Here is a 16,689-nt window from a genome sequence, read left to right on the forward strand (position 1 = left end):
TTATCGTTAACTTTAGAAGAATATTTATTTATAGCATTTCATGTTACGGACAGTGCAGAGTAAATTTGCTAGGCAAAAGTACAATTGTAAGAGTATTGGTGTGTGCAGTTTGTAGATCTTCCTTTTTTATTTCAAAGTACAGTATTGAACATCTCTTATTTCCAAATGACAATAACCTAAAATCTGCATCTGGGGAAACTAATTATATGGTGCCTATAAAAGTTTTCACCCCTTGGAAGTTTTCACATTGTACTGTTATAGCTGGACCTTCCAGATAAAGTGCATTTATACAACTTGAAACCTCTTCGACTCCCCATTGAACTAGTTATGAACTAGGCTTCTAAAAGCAATCACGATGATTTAGGGCTGTCATATTAATGGGGCAGGGTGGCATGGTGGCGCAGTGGTAGCACTGCTACCTCACAGTAAGGAGACCTGGATTCGCTTCTCGGATCCTCCCTGAATGGAGTTTGCATGTTTTCCCTGTGTCTGCGTGGGTTTCCTCCCATAGTCCAAAGACATGCAGGTTAGGTGCATTGGTGATCGTAAATTGTCCCTAGTGTTTGCTTGGTGTGTGGGTGTGTGCCCTGCGGCGTGTGCTGGAGCCCTGACCGGGGTTTGTTTCCTGCCTTGCAGCCTGTGTTGGCTGGGATTGGCTCCAGCAGACCCCCATAACCCTGTAGTTAGGATATAGCTGGTTGGATAATGGATGGATATTAATGGGGCAGAATGCTTATGTAGTCAGTTATTTTGGGTTTTAAATTTGTAATTACATTTTCATGAGATCTGTTTTCACTTTGATATTAAAGAGCCTTTATCTGTTAATCGGCATCAGTGTTAACTTATTTTTGGATACTCCTTGATAGCTGTAAGTAAAATATGTTTTCTTTTAAAGCAATGCCTGATATAACCAGATTCTGAATTTGCTTCCATTTGCAACTGGATGGCATTTTGCTTTGAAGTGTAACAGTACTTAACATGCTGAAAAGATATTATTTTTTACCTACACATAAAATCTAATGAGAAATAGTTTGATACAACGTTACGACCTATACTGCATAATATAACCACATCTATAATGTTGGTGTGTGCTTTGTTTTTGTCTGTGTCACTCAACTCATTCTTTGTAATAAAAATACATGCTTGAAAACTCCTGGCCTGATTTGTTTGATTAAATCTCTTTAAAATAAGAAAGTAAATCTAACGTGTGATAATGATTTTGATGGTAATCATCCAAGAATATTAAGAATGGAGAAGAATTCTAAAAAAATAACATTTAGGAATGTTAAATTAAAAATAGATGTCTCTCTATTATAATAAAAAAAAATCCTGGGATGAGACAAGACCTTTTAGCCCAGGATGAGACAGACTTTTTCAGAGAGATACTTTCACGTCCCATGAGACGAGACTTTGTGCCAAGAGATTTAACCACGCCCGGGGCTGGAAATAAAAGTAGATGACAAAGTAGAATGACATAAAGAATTCAAAAGTGTTGGTGCAATAAACATGCAGAGCAGGTTAGAGATAATGAAAGTATTAAAATTCGAAAGTCTCAAAAAAATGATAGTAAAGATCGCATTAGCTCAAACAAACTGAAATTAGTGCTTGGTGAAATAACAGAACAGTGAAAAGAGATCAAATATATTGTTTGGATTTAAACTTTAAGTTGGAGACTTGTAGATCGTCTAATTTGTGTTGCCATCAGGGAAAAATACTGTTTCTTCCCAATGTAGAGGCATATCTGCAAGGATTAAAAGATTTGTTGTTTGGTGAAAGTGAAATCCACACACACAAGCGGCAGAGATGTGAAGTGGCTGGTGCCTATCACAGGCTGGGGGAACGTTGGCCAGCGAAGCGAGTAGGGGGCAAAGCCCCCTAGTATAGTAAAAAAATATACACAATAAACATTTTATTATTGTTATGAAACATGAGGCTTTATAAATACAGGACAAGGAGTAATACAGTGCATTCGGAAAGTATTCACAGCGCATCACTTTTTCCACATTTTGTTATGTTACAGCCTTATTCCAAAATGGATTAAATTAATTTTTTTCCTCAGAATTCTACACACAACACCCCATAATGACAACGTGAAAAAAGTTTACTTGAGGCTTTTGCAAATTTATTAAAAATAAAAAAAATGAGAAATCACATGTACATAAGTATTCACAGCCCCTGCTCAATACTTTGTTGATGCATCTTTGGCAGCAATTACAGCCTCAAGTCTTTTTGAATATGATGCCACAAGCTTGGCACACCTATCCTTGGCCAGTTTCGCCCATTCCTCTTTGCAGCACCTCTCAAGCTCCATCAGGTTGGATGGGAAGCGTCGGTGCACAGCCATTTTAAGATCTCTCCAGAGATGCTCAAACGGATTCAAGTCTGGGCTCTGGCTGGGCCACTCAAGGACATTCACAGAGTTGTCCTGAAGTCACTCCTTTGATATCTTGGCTGTGTGCTGAGAGTCGTTGTCCTGCTGAAAGATGAACCGTCGCCCCAGTCTCAGGTCAAGAGCGCTCTGGAGCAGGTTTTCATCCAGGATGTCTCTGTACATTGCTGTAGTCATCTTTCCCTTTATCCTGACTAGTCTCCCAGCTCCTGGCACTGAGAAACATCCCCACAGCATGATGCTGCCACCACCATGCTTCACTGTAGGGATGTTATTGGCCTGGTGATGAGCAGTGCCTGGTTTCCTCCAAACGTGACACCTGGCATTCACATCAAAGAGTTCAATCTTTGTCTCATCAGACCAGAGAATTTTGTTTCTCATGGTCTGAGAGTCCTTCAGGTGCCTTTTGGCAAACTCCAGGCGGGCTGCCATGTGCCTTTTACTAAGGAGTGGCTTCTGTCTGGCCACTCTACCATACAGGCCTGATTGGTGGATTGCTGCAGAGATGGTTGTCCTTCTGGAAGGTTCTCCTTTCTCCACAGAGGACCTCTGGAGCTCTGACAGAGTGACCTTCAGGTTCTTGGTCACCTCCCTGTCTAAGGCCCTTCTCCCCTGATCGCTCAGTTTAGATGGTCGGCCAGCTCTAGGAAAAGTCCTGGGGCCTCATGTATAAACGGTGCGTACGCACAGAAACGTTGCGTAAGAACTTTTCCACGTTCAAATCGCGATGTATAAAACCTACACTTGGCGTAAATCCACGGTACCTCATACCTTGTCGTATGCAAGTTCTCCGCTCCGCACCAAGCGTCAAAGCAGTGCTACTGTTCCTGTGTGGTTACACCTTATTTTCCTGACGTGGCTTTATAAATACACCGAAACTAACCGCATATTGTTTATTAGTGTAATGCATCTGATTTTGATTAACTTGTAACAATATAATGGTAGAGAGAACAGCCATAGTATTCCAAATACCATAACTGCTTTAGCGTTGTTACTCTCACTTCTTCTTCTTCTTCTTCTTTCAGCTCCTCTTGTTAGGAGTTGCCACAGCGGATCATCTTTTTCAATATTTCTCTCACTGCACCACTCATAGTATTTTTTATCACTGTATCTGAGTGTGAATCACAGCAGCAGCTGATCGGAAAGGGAATTATCGGTATAAATCATCAGGCACACGCTGTCTCAGCCACTGCAAAATGTTTTAAAGCCTTTCCTGTACGGACCTCGCGGTTCAGAAACAGAAACGATATCATTTATAAGGTGAAATTCAGCAAAATATGTTTATTAAATTATACAGATAAAACTTTAACTTCATTTAAATAATCTATATTCTTCACTGGGAGTGTCGTTAAGGATAGAATAATTAAACATGTACTACGAAGATATTTCAATGTTCTTTAAACGTTTTGAAGAATCGGCGCTAAGCTTACAGATGGCTTAACGTCTATTACAGAGCTGATTGTATGGCGATCGGTTACTTGGGGAAAGAAAAGCACTGACTGCAGTGACGGCTACGCCAATATATATTGAATATAAAACAGAAAGAGAAAATAACAACACAGCTAAAAACACAGCGACAAATTTCGGCAAAAGTTAAATGCTTGTGTCATGAGCACGAGGCGGCTATGCAGTGTCCGCAACGGACGTAGCCATCCACTGTGCATAAGCTACCTTACTGACGGGCGGCAAAGGAGCCACCGATTCTTCCTCTGCCCAGTGCCACCACAAGCCTAGAGCCGCCCCTGATTGTACTGCTGCAATAAATTATTTCATCGAAGTGAAACACATGTTTAATAACGTGGTTTAACTCCTATCATCATGAAAATGATATCACGTATACATCTCAGTATTTTAGTTATTCAGAGAACTGTAATATTACGAATGTAATTGATTCTGTGTCCAGTTGGAGGAAGAGAGCCGGTTTAAAAGCAAGTAGTGATTCACACACATAGAGCACATAGAAGATCAAATACAAAACAAAGCATTTAACATGCTACTTTAATTACGATGTGATTTGAGAAACTGGTTAATTAAACGATTTTAAGATGAAGTTTATGATGTTCTACTTTAATGACAAAATAAACTACGTGATTAAAGTGGAAATGTCGAGATTGAAGTTGACATTTCGTGCTTTTTCCCCACTGTGTGCCTTTTTTCTCTGTACCCTAATAAGCTTTCATATGACACTCAGACAGTGGGCTTACAACTCGGCTTTTCACGGCGACTTTGATATGTGACTTCTTTTTATTTCCGCACTGTGCGATTTGTGAATGTGAGCTTTCAAGTTTCTCCAACACGCTATGTCACTCGATCAACTTCCTTTTGTTGATTATACCACGGTTTATTTGAACAAATAGTATGTTTTTCATTTGCCTCCACTTGGTATTCGCTGAAATTCTTATATTTTCCCCGTGCTTTTCCCATTGTCTTTTCACAGAAGGCTGCGCTTAAGGGCGATTTATATTGATTTGCATATTCAAATAGGCATAATTCTGGGAGGATTTGGGGCGTTGCATAATGCGCGTGCACGAGCGTTAGTTTTCACGCTGATTGGGATTTATGTAGCGGAAGAACGTTGAAGTTGGAGTACGCACAGATTCCTGCATCTGGATTTTTCTGTGCGTAAACACATTTCGGCTTTTGTGCTTACGCCATGTTATAGTGCGAGTTCTACGCACGGCGTTATACATGAGGCCCCTGGTGCTTTTGAACTTCTTCCACTTAATGGATGATGGAGGCCACTGTGCTCATTGCAACCTTCAAAGCAGCACAAATGGTTCTGTAACCTTCCCCAGATTTGTGCCTCAAGACAATCCTGTCTCGACGGTCTACAGACAATTCCTTTGACTTCATGCTTGGTTTGTGCTCTGACATGAACTGTCAACTGTGGGACCTTATATAGACAGGTGTGTGCCTTTCCAAATCATGTCCAATCAACTGAATTTACCACAGGTGGAATCCAATTAAACATCTCAAGGATGATCAGGGGAAACAGGATGCACCTGAGCTCAATTTTGAGCTTCATGGCAAAGGCTGTGAATACTTATGTACATGTGCTTTCTCATTTTTTTTATTTTTAATAAATTTGCAAAAACCTCAAGTAAAGTTTTTTCACGTTGTCATTATGGGGTGCTGTGTGTAGAATTCTGAAGAAAAAATGAATTTAATCCATTTTGGAATAAGGCTGTAACATAACAAAATGTGGAAAAAGTGATGTGCTGTGAATGCTTTCTGGATGCACTGTAGATTTCTTGATTATACAATATGTATGACATAGAGCAACATATTGTAACACAGTAATAGTGGCATAATGTGAGGATTGAAGCAGAACTAAAATTAAATAAACGTTAAATGTACATGTCAACAGAAAAAGTATCACTTCTGAAAGTGCATTCACTCTGTTAATGGCAATGGGAGACTAGCACATAAAGCAAATTGCATTAAAATGATTAGCCATCACTCTGAAAAGAAAAGAGAAAAATCAGTATTCAAATAAAAATCAAACGGTAGCGGCAAAAATTTTGTGGCGTATCCGCAAGATTTCAAAAACGTTGGCGTGATACACATGCAGAACAGGTTAGAGATAATGAAAGTATTAAAATTCGAAAGTCTCAAAAAATGATAGTAATGATCGCGTTAGCGCAAACAAATGGAAATTAGTACTTGGTGAAATAACAGAACAGCGAAAAAAGATCGAATATATTGTTTGGATTTAAACTTTAAGTTGGAGACTTGTAGATCATCTAATTTGTGTTGCCATCAGGGAAAAATAGTATTAATAGGGTCAAAGGGTGGCACAGATACACAGGAAATTTTAAAGACAAACATTAGTCAAACATTTTGCCACTCTCTGCCACTCGTGTATGTGGATTTCACTTTCACCAAACAACAAATCTTTTAATTCTTGCAGATACACCTCTACGTTGGGAAGGAACACTATTTTTTCCTGATGGCAACACAAATTAGACAATCTACAAGTCTCCAACTTAAAGTTTAAATCCGAATAATATATTCGATCTCTTTTTGCTGTTCTGTTATTTCACCAAGTACTAATTTCCATTTGTTTACGCTAATGCGATCTTTACTATCATTTTTTGAGACTTTTGAATTTTAATACTTTCATCATCTCTAACCTGTTCTGCATGTGTATCGTGCCAACGTTTTTGAATTCTTTATGATGTTCTACTTTGTCATCTACTCTTTGTCTTTTATTTCCAGCCCCAGGCGTGGTTAAATCTCTTGGCACAAAGTCTCATCTTGCGGGACGTGAAAGTATCTCTCTGAAAAAGTCACGTCTCATCACTGAATTTTTTTATTAAAATGGAGAAATATGAGGAAATTTATTGTGGGTTTACCCGAAGATGTTCACTATATTTACTCTGCAATATCAAATCAAAGATTAGATAAAAAGTAAAATATAAAGTTTTATTACCTCTCAAGATGTAGCTGTGTTCTTCCAAAAACCTCAAGATAACTTTACTTAATATCAGAGCTTTAAGAAGTAAGTCATTTTATGTAAACAATCTAAATCGTGAAAACAGACTTTGTAACTTTGTGTGAAATGTGGTTCAGCAGCAACTGTGCTGCAGTGTCAATTGCATTATCAATTGTGAAATATAATTTTGTTCACTCTGTTCATCAAGGAAAAGAGGTGATGGTTTTTCAAGTTGAGTAAAGTGCAGAAATTATCATTTTGAGAGCTTTGCATGTATTTCAAATATCTTGGTATAGTTTTACCATACTCTGGTATAGTGCCCATTTACTGTTACCAAAATATAATGATTCTTTAACGTACTTACATTTGCTAGATTGCCCAGTGAGTCTTAGTGGTCTTTTGACTTTGGATGTTTTTTTTTCTCCAGTATCTCACAAGCTGAATTTTTTATTTTTCTGCCCTCCCTGGACATCTGACAGTATCATCACATTTTATCATTATAATCGTTTAAGTTCTAAAATGAGTTCAACAATTTAATGTATACATCAGGATGATAATATTTCTGTTGCTTATTTGTTTATCTGTGTTATGTAAGTCTGTATTTATTTATTTATTTATTATTTTTGCATTTCATTTTGACGCCCCATGCAAGAGCACCCTTGCACAGACTCAGACTCTGGGCATCTGAAGTTGCAACTGACCAGCCAGTTGGTGAGAGCTTGAGACACAGACAAAACTGTTGTTGAAAAAACATAGATTCTGGTTATATTCCAGTCACAATTATACACACCGTTTGCTACCAAGACACAAATAAAAATAGAAATTAACAAAAATAAATGGAAGTGACTACACAAATGTTTACAGTGGCTCTAAATCATGTGATGATGACAAACAGACCGAAAGAATCTTCTCCTTCCTTCTACTAATACAGTTCACAAAGGACAGACAATAAACAATCTAAAGTTAAAAAGTGAAAAATCAGGCATGAAAATAAAGCAAATTGAAAAGCACATCAGCCAAAACACAGATTACTGCCACAAACATATATACAATTGGAAGTAAAAACTGCCTGCAACACTCTATACTATTTAATAAAACACTAAGGTTTGTGTGTTCAATCCCTCAGAGCAATCTGATTGGTCGGTTTGTCTCTGGTGTGATTGGTCAGTTAGAATTTGGGGTTGCAACGAAAGGGGAAGAGAAAGTGTGAGACACGTGAGGTGGAGTAAAGACAGGTAGTATAAAACTGGACTGGAGGCAAGAAAGACACCTCGAAAGTACCAACTGAGCCTGAGAATCAGGCTTTAAGGGAACATGCAAGAGAAAGGGAATGCTGGTGAAGAGAGGTTCAGACACATGCAAATAGAGAGGAAAGGCACTGAAAGTACACACAGGACAGTTAACATGGCTACTATATAATAATAAGCACCATTTTCTTTACTGCTAAAATGCTCAGAAGCTCGGAATACTCCAAGGTGTCCAAAGACCAGACTAAAGATGACCTTTAGTGGATTAGGCCTCGGTTTTATATGGCCAGCCTCTTTCTTTGGACCAGTCTTCACATAAATCTTCCCAAACCACCAACTGCAGAAGCACCATGCGTCAGTCTCTGCTCAGCTGTAAGTTCTCTATATTTTTTCCTTCACTGTTCACATGCACATTCGTGCAATTGTACATTTAATTGTCAATTGTTCACTTCTGTGGGTAAGTAACTCTAAACTTATTTAACTCTAATTGATCAGCCAGAATTCATTTGTAGTGAAAGTTCACAATAAACACTTTTGCATCTTTCTTTCCTCATAGCATCTGATGACCGCCTCGGCATCAGTGCAGTTTGAACCTGAAGTTGTGCGTGGTTCATTCATAGGCCTCTGAATGACTCACATGGACATAAATCTATTGGTCCAATTTAATTTTTATATTAATTTCTATGTTTAACTATTTCTTTTTTACTTTCTTTGGTCATCTGTCCACCTCTGTTTCCTTCTGTGCCACTGCCTCTGTCCTAGGTATGCTATAGCTACTGGAGAAACTGGAAAGATAAAGAGAGCTCCACAAGAGTATCCTGTTAATGGTGACACATTCATGGACTGTAGTATGCCCATTGCTGGGCAGTCTCTTGGCCTCGGAACCCCACCGATTTAGTCTCTCTAACACCTCACCAACTGGAATTTTTATTTTCCCATCCTCCCTGGCCATCTGGCAATAATTTGTAATTAAGTTGGACATTATGATTTTCCAGTGTTATAAATATAACTTTAGCTCCCTAATTTTGACTTTCTTTTTTAACTCTGTTCAGCCTTTATTATTACAAAGCACTTTGAGATACTTTCATGCATGAACATGTGCAATACAAATAAATGTTGTTTGTCAAAATAATAACAAATTGATTACTGAAAACTGATCTCACAACAAAAAACAGGAAGTACTTTATACAAAGAGTCAGAGTGGAGCATTATTATACAGTCATAACATTAAAGGCTAGTGAAAAATCTAATTGGAAACAGATTCAAATTGAATAGAGAAATGCGTAAGCATAATGCTTTTTATAAATCAAATAGACAGAAAAAAGGTGATTCCAGGGAGGAATAAAGAAATGCAAAAAAGAAGAATGTCTCTTGTCCTAGCACAGTGCCGTCTGGTGGCACCATAGACTGTTGCACCCCTGGGTCTTTTGGTTAGGGAATGGACTCTTTAAAAGGCAACATGTTCCCTTTTTGCCCTGGAAGAGTGTGGCCATTTGAAGGGTTGGCAAGAATTTATAATTTCCCATTAACATTGTTTAAAGGTTGTTTCTAGTTTTTAGTTTGAAAAAATCTTTATAATAATGACTTATTTGAACTGAAATGCAGCTTACATAACATATTAAAAAGTAAATAGGAATTATACAGTTAAATTTTGGATGGAAAGTGCACAGAATGTGCAATATTTTTTTTGCTTAAAGCAGATTTTGATCATACATTTAAATTAAGAAAACGCAACATGAGAAAACAACTTCTCAGATTGAAAAAAATGATCCAACTCGCTATATCCTAACTACAGGGTCACGGGGGTCTGCTGGAGCCAATCCCATCTAACACAGGTAGCAAGACAGGAAACAAACCCTGGGCATGGCGCCAGCCCACCGCAGGGCATGCGCACACGCACACACACCAATCACAATTTAGAATCACCAGTGCACCTAACCTGCATGTCTTTGGACTGTGGGAGGAAACCCACGCAGAACGGGGAGAACACGCAAACTCCACACAGGGATTACCTGGGAAGCGAACCTGGGTCTCCAAACTGCAAGGCAGCAGCACTGCCCAATGCGCCACCGTACCGCCCACTAAAAAAATTATGCAAAATCAAAATAAAAAAATAATCCTTTGTGAAGCTGGCAAAATGGGTTTAACACACTACTACCCGAATATAGGTTGTTTTTTGTGTAATGTGTTGGATGGCCATTATACTCTACCTGCTTAGAATTTGTGAATAGACCATACTAAGTCATGGACATGGGGGACTGCATTACTTTTTTCTTTATAAACTGAACCATTGCCCTTTTCATTTGGTACTTAGAACTCTAAAGCCACCCTGTAAGAACTGGACTAGTCTAAATAATTTAGAAAATATCTTTAACCATCATATGACTATCAACAGTCTGCATTTGTGTGAATGATGCAAGGAGGTTTACTGCGTTTCCTTTTGCTTCAGTAATGATACATAATACTTTACAACTATATATATTTTGAGCACTATTTAATATATTTATGAATGGGAAGGGGGAGGAGTGGGGTTTTAATATTATACCTATTTTAAAATGCAGAGTTTGTGTCCTCCATAATAGTGCACTAATGTGTAAGAGAATTACAAACTTTTAATATTAAGTATAAAAATAATTCTATATAAAAGTATATGTAATGTAGTCTATTTTTATTGCTGTGTGCTCTTATTTTTATATATTAAGAAATGTTTAAAGGATGGATAAACTCTTGGTACACTGCTGGCCATTAAAATTGCAACCCTGGGAAAAAGTTGTCATAATGCTTTGAAACTTGCAGAATGGATGGGTCAGGGTAGGGTGTAAATATGTTTACAAGCATGGTACATATCCAAATAATATGTGTAAGTTATGTCCCTAGATTATTCCAAAGTGGACATAAAAGGTGCCTGCATGGGGAACCTCACTGTGTGACTACTTACATTTATTGTACTCTAAGGGACCAAACATGCTCCAGTGAAGAGGACAACAGCCATACATCCAGCCCTCAGGTTTTGAGTGAGGGAAAATTGTGGGAATTTGGGAAAGCAGATTATCCTTCTGGGTTATCAGTGCTCATGTTGGACAGAATGTGAGCAAAGTGATAACAATATGGCAACAATGGCTAGAGGAAAGTCAGACCCACCCAAGGAAAGGTTCTGGTGGACTCCAACTCATAAAGAGCAGGAAAACAGACATCTTGTACACATGGCAGTGTTGGACATCCACATCACAACCACATTACAGTCTCTAGCCCAGCAGATGGGGTCTGTCACATGTCAACTTCTGTCCATACACACAGTTTAATGCCATTTTCAGCGGTGGACCTTTTGTCTTGCCACCCATTGCTCCAGATACCTTTGACCCTTGCTTTTGGAAGAGACCTGGTGTAATGTACTGCATCATAATGAACAGATCTGTGTACTGAAGCACCACTATGGTGAAAGACACCTGGAGGGCAGCATTTTGCAGCTCCATATAGGCTCAGCACCAGGCGCTATGGTGTGAGGTGCCACTGGGTTCCACTCTCATTCTTATTTCATACACAATGCTGATAGCTTGACCAGATGGTAGCTGAGGTGGCTTCTTAATTGCAGAGGTTCCCTGGTGCCATATTCCAACAGGACAGTGCTTAACCATATGTGGCATGAAAGATTGTACAGTTCCTGAATGTTCACCACATGCCACTCTACACTGGCCCACACATTAACTGGATTTGTCCTCCATTAAGCATGTCTAGGACATGGGTGGATGGTGATGGATAAGCTTTGGGCACATATAGCAGCTGCATGGCACAAGCAAACATTCAACATCTTTTCCTGCCCATGCCAGACTGTATACAACAGTTTATTTTTGCCCATGGTGGATAGCCCAAATACTGATTATTCTGTGTGTCTCAGGCACAACTGATCTGTATTTCTAATTCTGTACACCATGTATCATTAGTAACCTGCTAATAAATCTTGCTTGATATCTCATGTCTTTCTTGGTACTGCAAATTTAATGGCTAGCAGCATAAATTAAATAATATTGCAACATGCTTCATATTCCAAATTTTAATAACATTAGTATTGCCTTAAACTGGATTAAACGTATATAGTGTTGTGTGCATTAAGGCTATCGAGTCAATCCCCTTGTTGGTTTAAAGTGATATTTTGTCATTTTTTTAAGAGGAGCTGTGTGCATCATAGTACGTGAAGCCTTGCAAAAGGATTGAAAAGAAAGATACCAAAGTAAAAGAATTGAAAATACAGTATTAATAAAGTTTAAGGAGATTGGTTGACTCAAACATCCATGCCTGGTCTCCAGACAAAACCAACTCATCTTTTTTAATCTTAATCATAAATCTGAATAGTTAATTTATTATTTGGTTTATCAATTTGTAGCTTGTATACACTTGTGGATCTTTTTATCATTTTGCTTTTAGCGTAGTGTTAATCTGTCTTGTACATGTTTAATAAATATTACTATTTTATTGAATATACTTCTCACAATACATATATAATGCTATGACAAATATGTTCTGAGATTTTAATATGTGAAGAAGATAAACGTTTCAAGGTAAGGTTTTTACACTCCCTAATCATGCACTCAAAAAATGATTTGTATAAGAAGTTGAAATCAGTTATGATTAAAAGTTTCAAGTTAATGAATTGAGTAATTTAGACTCAGATTCTTGTGTTATTCTAACAATAAAGTAATTAGTTATTCTAAGTATAGTGATATAAATCAGGTTGATGTAACTTAAGTTAAACTTATTTCTATTTGACAAACAGTTAAGTCCAATGAATGAATGTTAACTGAACAAAATACAGATGCGTCGAGTGCACATTATGTAATTTTGTATTGATTAAATAAACTCAAAACACAAACGTTTGTTTTTAGAAAGTTTATTTCCATGCATTAATGCATTAATTTAAGTTGGTAATTCATCTGATCCTTTTATAACCAACTGCCCAATCAGATCATATTAAATAAGGCTAATAACTAACTAACTACACCAAATAACAACAACAACAACATTTATTTATATAGCACATTTTCATACAAAAAAATGTAGCTCAAAGTGCTTTACAAAATGAAGAATAGAAAAATAAAAGACACAGTAAGAAAATAAAATAAGTCAACATTAATTAAAATAGAATAAGTAAGGTCCGATGGCCAGGGTGGACAGAAAATACAAAAAAAAAACTCCAGACAGCTGGAGAAAAAAAAATGATATAATTAATAATACAAAGCCACTTATTATCACACAGAGAACAAAAAGCCCGCTCTTCTGATGTAGTTTGTGCAATGACTTTGCCGTATTATCCAAGATAAACTCTCCAGGAATCATTTTCATAACCAAAAAATCCTTAGGACTTAAAAAAATATTGTCGGGTATGGTCTTTATCTTATCCTGAGATGGCAGAAACCTGCAAATCTCTGGACAAAATGACAGCAGTTAACTAATGTTATACTAATAAGGAATTTTTTTCCAAGAAAAATAACTAATAAACTGCACAAACGTTGTGGAAAATATCCTAAGGAATTGTAATGCATACCAATCCCTCTTCTTCTTACAGGAAAACTAGGGGACTTTGCCCCCTGCTCACTTCACTTGCTAACCCCGTGCCTGCACTACGCACTATCCTCTTTGAGGTTCTGCCACCTGTGTATGGAGATGCGGATGTACAATTTAAACAGATTATTATTTTCATGGGAATTGTTACATATGCATAATAGAACTAACTATTTTACATTACAGCGAGTGATTGCCCATGTACTCATTTTTTTTATCTGTTGATAACACTTTGTGATGAAATTCTTCAATAAGATTTGGACATAATATGTCTTCTTTAATTGAGAAGTTAAAGTGAGGAAAACATTAACATTTTTTAAGAGCTGACAGAGCAGGAATTGTGTCTGTCAAGAGCATTCACACGAATGAGAGGTGAGAATACCATGTGCGTGGTTGAATATACGGTGGCGCAGTGGTAGCACTGCTGCCTCGCAGTTAGGAGCCCTGGGTTCGCTTCCTGGGTCCTCCCTGCGTGGAGTTTGCGTGTTCTCTTCGTGTCTGCGAGGGTTTCCTCCGGGTGCTCCGGTTTCCTCCCACAGTCCAAAGACATGCAGGTTAGGTGGATTGCTGATCGTAAATAGTCCCTAGTGTGTGGGTGTGTGTGCCCTGCGGTGGGCTGGCGCCCTTACTGGGGTTTGTTTCCTGCCTTGCAGCCTGTGTTGTCTGGGATTGGCTCCAGCAGACCCTGATAACCCTGTAGTTAGGATATAGCGGGATGGATATTAATGGGGCAGAATACTTATGTGGTCAGTTATTTTGGGTTTTAAATTTGTAATTACATTTTCATGAGATCTGTTTTCACTTTGACATTAAAGAGTCTTTATCTGTTAATCGGCATCAGTGGGTTTCCTCCAGGCACTCCGGTTTCCTCCCACGGTCCAAAGACATTCAGGTTAGGTGGATTGGTGATTCTAAATTGGCCCTAGTGTGTGGGTGGGTGTGTTTGTGTGTGTCCTGCAGTGGTTTGGCACCCTGCCCGGGATTGGTTCCTGCCTTGTGCCCTGTGTTGGCTGGGATTGGCTCCAGCAGACCCCCGTGACCCTGTGTTCAGATTCAGCAGGTTGGAAAATGGATGGTTGGGACTTGAAAAAATCTCATGGCCAAAGTTTCATGGGACTTGAAAAATTCTCTTCAAAACAGTCTTGTCTCGTCGCAGGATTTTTTTTATATAATAGAAAGATGTTAAAAACAAAATATGAAACCTGATTTTGCTTCACGTTAAATTAACCGAGTTATTATGACATCCAACAAAATTATATAAGTTGTATTAAAAATGGACATAAAGTTCATGATCTGTTATGTCTGCCAAAGAAAAGGGCAGATTTCAAGGATAATAAAGGTGACTTGGAGAAAAGACATCAAATATACAAGCCAACATTTCAAAACGTATCTTATGCCATTTAAATTCTTGTTTTGTTGAACATTAAGCTGTTAACAGGTAAAAAAAAAAAAAAAACTGCTAACTGTCTCACTTTTCATCCACTTACTTTACCCCTTAATCCTATTAATCACTATCAAGACACCGGTCATTCAAAACAAATATGATCTATAATGTATATATGTGGATAAGGCCGTCCTGTACAAAAAACAACTTGCACTCTCTCCAATCAGATTAACCCAAAAACCTGTACTGTACTGGAAGAATTTGAATATGGACAGAAAAAAAAAAAACCTCATAGTTTAATGAAATTATATTTCCAAGGAAAAGAAGAAGTTCAGTTGTTCTTTTGGTGTACTAATAATTATGTTGTCTCAATTTCTCTTCTAGATACATTTTAAAAAGTAGTCAAAAGGTTAATTTCATGTTGTGTGGGTGCCAGACATTCACTATCTCAAAAATGTTTTAAATTAACTAAAAACACTATTTGGGATAAGTTCCTTTATGAAAGTTTTTGCGAAAGGCTATTAACACTTTCTTCAGCAGTTCTAACAAAGTTTCAATCAATTTTCGCCCAATGTCATCATTTATTATAGAAATTCATATTTACTGTATATCCGTAAAATATGTCACAGAACTTGCTAATAAAGCCACTACATAAAAAACATAGGTAAATTATATTTATTTTTAGGTAGCAGATTATAAAATTATGCATAAATAAATTGGAGTTCATAATGGAGTATAGGCACTGAAATTACTTGCAGTTAGTGTAACCTGTAGTTTAAGCTAAAATGGAAAGTAATAGAATGCAACTGCCTTTGTACCCGAACATTTATCCATCGATCCAATTTCTAAGTGACTGATCTTACGTAAAACAAATCTCCCCTTGACTTTCTCATATACTGAGACAGAGGAAAAGCTCATCAGAACCTCTTCCAGTTGTGCAATATTTCTGAAATATCTTGTGTCTTTGTTTCTCATCATAACTAATTGATAACATCGATACACAATTATTTATCTTGATTTGTAATCAAACTTTATATTTTCGCACTTAGGAAGGTCAAAAACGGTGGTGGAATTTTTTTATGATAACATGAGGATTACCTAGATTACATGCAAAGTAAATAGAGTTAAAGTCACCTAAAAACATAAAAAAGTGTTAGTATTACATAAATTTGTTGCAATAAAGTGCTAAAGGTAAAACTGCATTTAGCTACATTTAATTATGATAATGATAGTGGGGGAAAAAAATCATAAAATTGAATGTATTACCAGGAACACAACGGGGACGTAGCAGCGTATTGTTCCCATTACATCTTTATATTTACATAGCATTTTCATAGTTTACATGTTATTGTTAAACTGATGGAATATAATTTAAAATTAAATTAATAATGGTTATTGAAATAATATGTTATACAGTATTGGATAGTTTTTAATATCATGTACACATTTATATTTCCATGATACAAAAATGTGGATGGTTGTTTAAATAAAATACTACTACTACTGAGTAATTTTTCTCAAATCTGTTTTCTTTTTATCATTAGAAATATCTATACAAAATTTGAATCATCTGTCTCTAATTATAACCATAGTTTACTTGAAAATTCGCAAATGTATTTCGTTAAAGTACCATTTCTGGTTGCCGGAAATGACCCAAAAGTTGATTCCTTATATTTGA

Source organism: Polypterus senegalus, chromosome 10, assembly GCF_016835505.1.
Source record: "Polypterus senegalus isolate Bchr_013 chromosome 10, ASM1683550v1, whole genome shotgun sequence".
NCBI lineage: Eukaryota > Metazoa > Chordata > Cladistia > Polypteriformes > Polypteridae > Polypterus > Polypterus senegalus.